We start from the raw sequence: 10408 nt of genomic DNA on the forward strand, positions 1-10408 counted from the left end.
AACATAGACCTCTTCCTTGATTGGTCCATTGAGGAAGGCACTCTTCACGTCCATTTAGTAAAGCTTAAAGCCATGTTAAGTAGCATAGGCAAGTAATATACGAATTGACTCAAGCCTAGCTATGGGTGCATAGATTTCACCAAAATCCAAACCTTCGACTTGTGAATACCCTTTGGCCACAAGTCATGCCTTGTTCCTTGTCACCACACCATGCTCATCTTGTTTGTTATGGAAGACCCACTTGGTTCCTACAACATTTTGGTTAGGACGTGGAACTAAATGCCATATCTCATTCCTTGTGAAGTTGTTGAGCTCCTCTTGCATCGCCAGCACCCAATCCGAATCTTGAAGTGCTTCCTCTACCATGTGTGGCTCAATAGAAGAAAGAAAGAAGTAATGTTCACAAAAATGAGCAACACGATATCGAGTGGTTACCCCCTTATGAATATCGCCGAGGATAGTGTTCATGGGGTGATCTCGTTGGATTGCTTGGTGGACTCTTGGGTGTGGTGGCCTTTGATCTTGTTCATCTTCCTTACCTTGATCATTGGCATCTCCCCCTTGATCATTGTCCTCCTCTTGAGGTGGCTCATCTTCTTAATCTTATCCTTCATCGTCTTGAGCCTCATCCTCATCTTGAGTTGGTGGAGATGCTTGCATGGAGGAAGATGGTTGATCTTGTGCTTGTGGAGGCTCTTCGGATTCCTTAGGACACACATCCCCAATGGACATGTTCCTTAGTGCGATGCACAGAGCCTCTTAATCATCTAGTTCATCAAGATCAACTTGCTCTACTTGAGAGCCGTTAGTCTCATCAAACACAATGTCACATGAGACTTCAACTAGTCCAGTGGACTTGTTAAAGACTCTATATGCCCTTGTGTTTGAGTCATAACCAAGTAAAAAGCCTTCTACAGCCTTAGGAGCAAATTTAGATTTTCTACCTCTTTTAACAAGTATAAAACATTTGCTACCAAAGACTCTAAAATATGAAACATTAGGCTTTTTACCGGTGAGGAGTTCATATGATGTCCTTTTGAGGATTCGGTGTAGATATAACCGGTTGATGGCGTAGCAAGCGGTGTTGACCGCCTCGGCCCAAAACCGATCCGAAGTCTTGTATTCATCAAGCATGGTTCTTGCCATGTCCAATATAGTTCTATTCTTCCTCTCCACTACACCATTTTGTTGTGGCGTGTAGGGAGAAGAGAACTCATGCTTGATGCCCTCCTCCTCAAGAAAGCCTTCAATTTGTGAATTCTTGAACTCCGTTCCGTTGTCGCTTCTTATTTTCTTGATCCTCAAGCCGAACTCATTTTGAGCTCGTCTCAAGAATCCTTTCAAAGTCTCTTGGGTTTGAGATTTTTCCTGTAAAAAGAATACCCAAGTGAAGCGAGAATAATCATCCACAATAACTAGACAGTACTTACTCCCGCTGATGCTTATGTAAGCAATCGGGCCGAATAGGTCCATGTAGAGGAGCTCGAGTGGCCTGTCAATCGTCATGATGTTCTTGTGTGGATGATGAACACCAACTTGCTTTCCTACTTGGCATGCGCTACAAATCCTATCTTTCTCAAAATAAAAATTGGTTAGTCCCAAAATGTGCTCTCCCTTTAGAAGTTTGTGAAGATTCTTCATCCCAACATGGGCTAGTCAGCAGTGCCAGAGCCAACCCATGTTAGTCTTAGCAATTAAGCAAGTGTCGAGTTCAGCTCTATTGAAATCAACTAAGTATAGCTGACCCTCTAACACTCCCTTAAATGCTACTGAATCATCACTTCTTCTAAAGACAGTAACACCTACATCCGTAAAAAGACAGTTGTAACCCATTTTACATAATTGTGAAACTGAAAGCAAGTTGTAATCTAAAGAATCTACAAGAAAAACATTGGAAATAGAATGGTCAGGAGATATAGCAATTTTACCCAATCATTTGACCAAACCTTGATTTCCATCCTTGAATGTGATAGCTCGTTGGGGATCATAGTTTTTCTCATAGGAGGAGAACATCCTTTTCTCCCCTGTCATGTGGTTTGTGCACCCGCTGTCGATGATCCAACTTGAGCCCCCGGATGCATAAACCTACAAAACAAATTTAGGCCTTTTTTTAGGTACCCAAACGGTGTTGGGTCCTTTTACATTAGAAACAAGCACCTTGGGTACCCAAACACAAGTCTTGGAGCCCTTGTGTTTGCCCCCAACATATTTGGCAACTATCTTGCCTGATTTGTTAGTTAGCACATAAGAAGCATCAAAGGTTTTGAATGAAACATTATGATCATTTGATGCACTAGGAGTTTTCTTCTTAGGCATTTTAACATGTGTAGAACGCCTAGAGCTAGAAGCCTCATTCTTATAAATAAAAGCATGGTGAGAATGAGTCTTCTTTGCATGAATTCTCCTAATCTTATATTTAGGATAACCAGCAGGGTACAAAATGTAACCCTCATTATCCTGAGGCATGGGAGCCTTGCCCTTAACAAAATTAGACAATCTTTTAGGAGGGGCATTAAGCTTGACATTGTCTCCCTGTTGGAAGCCAATGCCATCATTAATGCCAGGGCGTCTCCCACTATAAAGCATGCTACGAGCAAATTTAAATTTCTCATTTTCTAGTTCATGCTCGGCAATTTTAGCATCTAATTTTGCTATATGATCATTTTGTTGTTTAATCATAGCAATGTGATCATGGATAGCAACTATATCAACATCTCTACATCTAGTGCAAATAGAAACATGCTCAACGGTAGATGTAGAGGGTTTGCAATCATTTAATTCAACAATCTCAGCATGTAAAATGTTATTCTCATCTCTAAGATTGGAAATAGAAATATTGCAAACATCTAGTTCCTTAGCCTTAGCAATCAATTTTTCATTTTCAAACTTAAGGCTAGCAAGAGAGGCATTCAATGTTTCAATCTTAGCAATCAAATTAGCATTATCATTTCTAAGATTGGTAATTGAATCATCACAAATATTTGACCTCGCAACCTTAGCAATCAAATTGGCATTCTCAATTCTAAGGTTGGAAATAGTCTCATGGCAAATACTTAGCTCACTAGTTAATTTTTCATTTTCTCTACCTCCTGAGCATAAGCATTTTTAGTCTTAACATGCTTTTTATTTTTCTTAATAAGGAAGTCCTCTTGGCTATCCAAGAGTTCATCCTTCTCATGAATAGCACTAATCAATTCATTCAACTTTTCTTTTTGTTGCATGTTAAGATTGGCAAAAATAGTAAGCAAGTTATCTTCATCATCACTAGAATTTTTCTCATCACTAGAAGTGGCATACTTAGTGGAGGATCTTGATTTTACCTTCTTCTTCTTGTCGTCCTTTGCCATAAGACACTTGTGGTCGACGTTGGGGAAGAGGAGTCCTTTGTTGACGGCGATGTTGGCGGCGTCCTCATCGTCGGAGGAGTCGGTGAAGCTCTCGTCGGAGTCCCACTCCCGGCAAACATGGGCATCGCCGCCCTTCTTCTTGTAATACATCTTCTTCTCCTTCTTCTTTCCCCTCTTGTCGTTATCCCTGTCACTATCACTGGACAAAGGGCATTTAGCGATAAAATGACCGGGCTTACCACATTTGTAGCAAACCTTCTTGGAACGGGTCTTGTAATCTTTCCCCTTCCTTTGCTTGAGGATTTGGCGGAAGCTCTTTATGATGAGCGCCATCTCCTCATTGTCGAGCTTGGAGGCGTCGATGGGGACCCTACTCGGTGTAGAGTCTTCTTTCTTCTCCTCTGTTGCCTTGAATGCAATGGGTTACGCTTCGGGTATGGAGGAGGAGGCGCCTTGCTCGATGATCTTCTTGGAGCCTTTGATCATCAATTCAAAGCTCACAAATTTTCCTATTACTTCCTCGGGAGACATTAGTTTATATCTTGGATCACCATGAATTAATTGAACTTGAGTAGGGTTAAGAAATACGAGCGATCTAAGAATAACCTTGACCATCTCATGGTCATCCCACTTGGTGCTCCCAAGGTTGCGCACTTGGTTCACCAAGGTTTTTAGCCGGTTGTACATGGCTTGTGGGTCTTCTCCTTGGTTGAGCATGAAACGACCGAGCTCGCCCTCGATCATTTCTCTCTTGGTGATCTTGGTCACCTCATCACCTTCGTGTGCGGTCTTGAGTGCGTCCCAAATCTCTTTGGCGCTCTTCAACCCTTGCACCTTGTTATACTCCTCTCGACTTAGAGAGGCGAGGAGTATAGTGGTGGCTTGGGAGTTGAAGTGCCGGATTTGGGCAACTTCGTCCGAGTCATAGTCTTCATCCCCCGGCGATGGTACCTGTACTCTAATCTCAACAACATCCCAAATGCTAGTGTGGAGTGAGGTTAGATGGTGCCTCATTTTATCACTTCACATATTATAATCTTCACCATCAAACATAGGTGGTTTGCCTAATGGGACGGAAAGTAAAGGAGTATGTTTTGAAATACGAGGGTAGCATAGGAGGATCTTACTAAACTTCTTGCGCTCATGGCGCTTAGAAGTTACGGACGGCGCGTCGGAGCGGAGGTGGATGGCAACGAAGAGTCGGTCTCGTAGTAGACCACCTTCTTCATCTTCTTTTTCTTTTCGCCACTCCGATGCGACTTGTGAGGAGGTGATTCCTCCTTCTTCTTGTTGCGGGACTCTCCTGATGGAACCTTCCCGTGGCTTGTGGCGGGCTTCTCGCTGGTCACCATCTCCTTCTTGGCGTGTTCTCCCAACATCACTTCGAGCGGTTAGGCTCTAATGAAGCACAGGGCTCTGATACCAATTGAGAGTCGCCTAGAGGGGGTGAATAGGCGGAATCTGAAAATTACAAACTTAAGCACAACTACAAGCCGGGGTTAGCGTTAGAAATATAATTGAGTCCGAAAGAGAGGGTGAAAACAAATCACAAGCAAATGAAGAGTGAGACGCGGTGATTTGTTTTACCGAGGTTCGGTTCTTGCAAACCTACTCCCCGTTGAGGTGGTCACAAAGACCGGGTCTCTTTTAACCCTTTCCCTCTCTCAAACAGTCACTTAGACCGAGTGAGCTTCCTTCCTTGATTTCCCGGGTCACTTAGACCCCGCAAGGACCACCACACAATTGGTGTCTCTTGCTTTGCTTACAAGGTTTTGAGAGTAAGAATGAGAGAAAGAAGAAAGCCAACCAAACAACAAGAGCAACAAAAGAACACAAGTCGATCTCCTCACAAGTCCTAAAAACTAGAGTTGAAATGGGGACTTTGATTCGATCGGAGGCTTTGATTTGTGTCTTGGAGTGTTGTGTATTGCTCTTGTATTGAATGAGATGTAGTGAATGCTTGGATGCCTTGAAGAGTGGTGGTTGGGAGGTATTTATAGCCCCAACCACCAATATGGCCGTTGGTGAAGGCTTCTGTCGTATGGCTCACCGGACAGTCCGGTGCGCCAACGGACACTGTTCGGTGCGCCAGCCACGTCACCAGGCCGTTGGATTCCGACCGTTGGAGCTCTGACTTGTGGGGCCACCGGACAGTCCGGTGGAGCACCGGACAGGTCCTATAGACTGTCCGGTGTGCCTTCTGGCGCCTGCTTTGACTTCTGCGCACGCAGGCGCGCACTGTTTGCTTTCACTGTTCATTTGCAGACGACCGTTGGCGCGAAGTAGTCGTTGCTCCGCTAGCACACTAGACAGCCCAGTGTTACACCGGATAGTCCGGTGAATTATAGCGGAGCGGCCTCCCAAATTCCCGAAGCTGGCAAGTTCAGAGTCGATCTCCCTGGTGCACCGGACACTATTCGGTGGCACACCGGATAGTCCGGTGCGCCAGACCTGGGCTGCCTTCGGTATACTTTGCTCCTTTGTTTTGAACCCTTTCTTTTGACTTGTATTGGTTTGTTGTGAACCTTTGGCACTTGTAGAACTCATAATCTAGAGCAAACTAGTTAGTCCAATAATTTGTGTTGGGCAATTCAACCACCAAAATTCATATTGGAAAAGGTTTGACTCTATTTCCCTTTCAACTTTGTTAAGGGCAAGGCTCCCATGGTTCAGGATAACAAGGGTTACATTTTATATCCTGCTAGTTATCCTGAGCACAAGATTAGGAGAATTCATGCTAGGAAACCTCATAATGTTACTCACCATGCTTTTATGTATAGGAATGAGGCTTCTGGCTCTAGGCAATCAACCCATGTTAAATTGCCTAAAAAGAAAATTCCTATTGCATCAAATGAGCCAATTATTTCATTTAAGACTTTTGATGCATCTTATGTTTTAACTAACAAATCAGGCAAAGTAGTTGCCAAATATGTTGGGGGCAAACACAAGGGCTCCAAGACTTGTGTTTGGGTACCCAAGGCCCTTGTTTCTAATGTGAAAGGACCCAAGACCGTTTGGGTACCTAAGAACAAGGCCTAAAACTGTTTTGCAGGTCTATGCATCCGGGGGCTCAAGTTGGATCATTGATAGTGGATGCACAAACCATATGACAGGGAGAAAAGGATGTTCTCCTCCTACGAGAAAAACGAAGATTTCCAAAGAGCTATCACATTCGGGGATGGAAATCAAGGTTTGGTCAAAGGACTTGGTAAAATTGCTATATCTCCTGACCACTCTATTTCCAATGTTTTTCTTGTAGATTCTTTAGATTATAACTTGCTTTCAGTTTCTCAATTATGTAAAATGGGTTACAACTGTCTTTTTATGGATATAGGTGTTACTGTCTTTAGAAGAAGTGATGATTCAGTAGCATTTAAGGGAGTATTAGAGGGTCAGCTATACTTAGTTGATTTTAATAGAGCTGAACTCGATACTTGCTTAATTGCTAAGACTAACATGGGTTGGCTCTAGCCACTACAGGAAACTGGTTAAAGAACGTGGGTGAAAAACCGTCGAACTTAATGTAATAAGCCGTCGAACTTACCGTAAGAACGTGGGTTTACCGACGAATATAACCGACGGCGATTTTTGGACGAACTTAGAGAAGTAAGTTCGATGGCCCCATCGAACTTAACCTTAAGAACGTGGGTACCGTCGAACTTAACATTAAGAACGTGGGTACCGTCGAACTTAACATTAAGAACGTGCGTTTTTAAGTTCGACGGGGGCCGTCGAATTTTTTCCCATAAGTTCGACGGTACCCACGTTCTTAAGGTTAAGTTTGACGGGGTCACGTGGCCGTCGAACTTATGGGTCCTGCGGAGATATGCGCGGACTGAACAATAAGTTCGACGGTACCCACGTTCTTAACCTTAAGAACGTGGGCACCCACGTTCTTAACCCTGCGTGGGTCTGCGAGGACTGCACAATAAGTTCGACGATACCCACGTTCTTAACCTTAAGAACGTGCTTAACTCTTTTCCAGAAAAAAATAAAAAATACAAAAATGAAAAATTAGACACACATAATATCACATGCAACACAATATATCACATACAATACAGATTTCAAACACATTGATATATGTTCATATCACAAATTCACACAAGTCCAAATATATAAGTTCACAAATTCACATAAGTCCAAATACATAAGTTCACAAATTCACACAAGTTCACATACATAGTTCACATTTTTAGTTCACAAGTTCAAACACACAAGTTCAAACATTAACTCCATCGCTCTCGATCAGGACATCGGATTGTTGTTCGTAGCTCTACCACTAGAATAGAGACATCCGCAAAGTCAATGTGAGGGGGAGTCACTTGATGAGAGCCGGAATCCTACAAAATAAACCAAAATTCTCATAAATACACAACTGGCATTAAATCACGTGTACACAAAGATATAGAAAAGCATGATAGACATAAAATGTGGCTTCCATATTTGTGCATGAACAATAGAAGCTGTTTTGGATTAAAGCCAAGTGAACAACTTGACTATATTGATCCAAAAAAACAGCTTGACTAATTCATTGGTGTATGGTCTAATGGAAAAAAGGGTTAAGAGACATAGCTCGTGCCTTTATTTGGCTTAGTGCTGATAGCTTCAAACCAGACACTTTTATGATTTTGGCTGTAGTTGTAGCCTACCAAACAAATAGCAAGCATCAGAGTAATTACCGAAGCTTTGTCATATGTGCTATGCCCAACACCAATGCCAAAAATTGGGAGACCCTGCCAATGACAGAAACAAAGAAAAAGAAAAAAATATTGGAACAAAGAAAGAAGAAAATTGCTAGAACTACGACATGCAACTTAACAATTGTGGTAGAAGGTTTGCTAATATTTTTTGAAAATAAAAACTAAGAGTCCCGAGGAACACACACAGACTATACTACTGTAGTATATAAATGGGAAGCTAATGACTATCTGATGTTGCTCACAGGTGAGAAATATCAAGGCGAACCCAAAGCTTAAAGGTGAGAAATTATCACATAATATCCTACAGTTCTTTCTAACAAAATATTGACAGGTCAACTGCAGTTATCACAGATGCCAAGTGAAAACATACCTATGATCCTACAGACCATAATAACCAAACAATGTCCAGTCAACTGCAGTTATCACAGTTCAAGTAATTATGACGCCATATCATACTTTGAAACTACAGACCTTAATAACCCATGTTGCTGTTAGTAGGACATCATTCCGTGGAAGTTTGACAATCAATATAAGTTAACACTTTAACCTCTTCAGTGCGATCTTCATTCGGCATATTAACTTTCCTATTGAAAACTGAAAATCAAAGTACTCCGTATTAAGAATTTCAACAAGGAGATAGACGCATTAAGTCCAGAATATGGTAGCCTTAGAATACCAACAGTAAAAAGGCATGTCTAGTTCAAACACACAAATGACTGGCTCATAATCAATCCATATAGGGTAATGGTTCAACCAACAGATTTTATTATTAGGAGTAAACAGCTATACCTCCTTTGTGTATCCTGACAGGCCAATAAGTTGTGAATCACATATTGATCTGTATAAATCTACTGGGGCTATAGGCCTCTGCAGATGGACAGTGCAAACATTGATCAGAAAAAGAAAATGAATTTTGCTATATAAACAGACACAAATAGGCAGATTATTGAGAGTGGTATTGCTGCAATAATAAAATAAACAATCAAAATGAGAAATGATTAGGAGAAGACCAGAATCGTAGAACTTTAAGGGAACCTTCGTTAGCTTTCTGATTAACATATACAGTAATATCTGGAAGGATTAAATTCTAGACAGGATGACTCACCTCCAGCACACTATCAATTTCATTTTGAATCCTCCAATTCAAACATTCTACAATCTATAGAAACAAACATATTATTAATTAAATTCGTGGTCACTTCACCCACTGTTGAGAAACTTGTATGAAACGTTACCATTTTATGAGCCTTTGCTACATTCCACTCTCTAGCCTTAAGGAAACGCACCAGTGTTTCTTTGGGATAGCCCTGGTGCATATTCTGAAATAAACAAAGATATGCTCACATTGTTTCCCAAAATCCCTCAATAAGTTATAGTTTAAGTTGATGAACGAATAATCATGTATTACATATTTACATCTAACGACACTGAAGTGAAGGTAGCAATCAAACATTTTCAGAAATTTAATCATTCTATATAGTCAAGCTGCTAGTGTTTTGAGGCCGAAGACTGCCTCCAGGCTCCAGCCATATAAAGTGATAATTCAGATGAAGCTGCACGAGCCACCAACAAATGATCTTTTGACAGCATCAGCTTCTTCTTTTCTATCTATTGGGAGCACAAATGGATTTCGATATTTTGATTAATTCAGATGAAGCTGCTGATAAACAGGAAGGCTATGGATCTGGGAAAGAAAAGGCAGGGAAGAAGTTATCTGTGTCATCATTCACATGTGGGCAGTAGGAGTAAAATACAATTGGGTATCCTGGCCATTTGATGATTGTCGACCACCTAGCCAAAACCCAATGTTATGTTACCCATAAGTTTTCGAGTCAAAACCAGTTATTCCATTAAACACTAATAAATGTGCATCCTCGCGCGGTCCGATTGACGGAACATTAATTATTCTACTACCAAGATGACCCAAACAAATACTACACAGGGAGTACATAGTACACCAATGTAATCTGTATTTCCCTTGTACTGACAAGCTCTATGGGGAGAGAGGGAGGGGCTGAGGGAGGGAGGGAGGGACTGAGCTATGAGCAAATAGCCCTGCACCACTAGCTGCAAAGATATGAGAGATCATGCAGGCATGGCATGGCATGCGCATACAAACAACTCAAGAAGTTATTCAATACCACAAAGGTCACCCAAAGACCGAAGTGGTTTAATTCACCAGATATCTAGCTACATGCAAGCTATTAAACTAAATGTGCACTTCTACATGATGCCTCAGTTCTATAGATGCATTAGCATGCACACTTGCAACAAGATTAAAATTAACAGCGGCAAGAATAACTATACTAATCAGAGAGAGCAAACATGCTTAGGCAACTGGAAGAACAAGTGAAACTA

At 41.6% G+C, this 10408-nt stretch overlaps 1 pseudogene across 1 annotated transcript; it reads right to left on the reverse strand.

The window, feature by feature from the left end:
* Positions 1-7563: 7563 nt before the first annotated feature.
* LOC109946045 (Sec14p-like phosphatidylinositol transfer pseudogene) lies at positions 7564-9375 on the reverse strand (annotated as a pseudogene). The gene is made up of 5 exons (NR_163474.1): positions 9286-9375; positions 9156-9209; positions 8840-8917; positions 7930-8083; positions 7564-7690 (listed from the first exon to the last, which is right to left on the reverse strand). The product of NR_163474.1 is annotated as a Sec14p-like phosphatidylinositol transfer pseudogene (transcript).
* Positions 9376-10408: the final 1033 nt, after the last annotated feature.

Source organism: Zea mays, chromosome 4 (genome assembly GCF_902167145.1).
Source record: "Zea mays cultivar B73 chromosome 4, Zm-B73-REFERENCE-NAM-5.0, whole genome shotgun sequence".
Taxonomy (NCBI): domain Eukaryota; kingdom Viridiplantae; phylum Streptophyta; class Magnoliopsida; order Poales; family Poaceae; genus Zea; species Zea mays.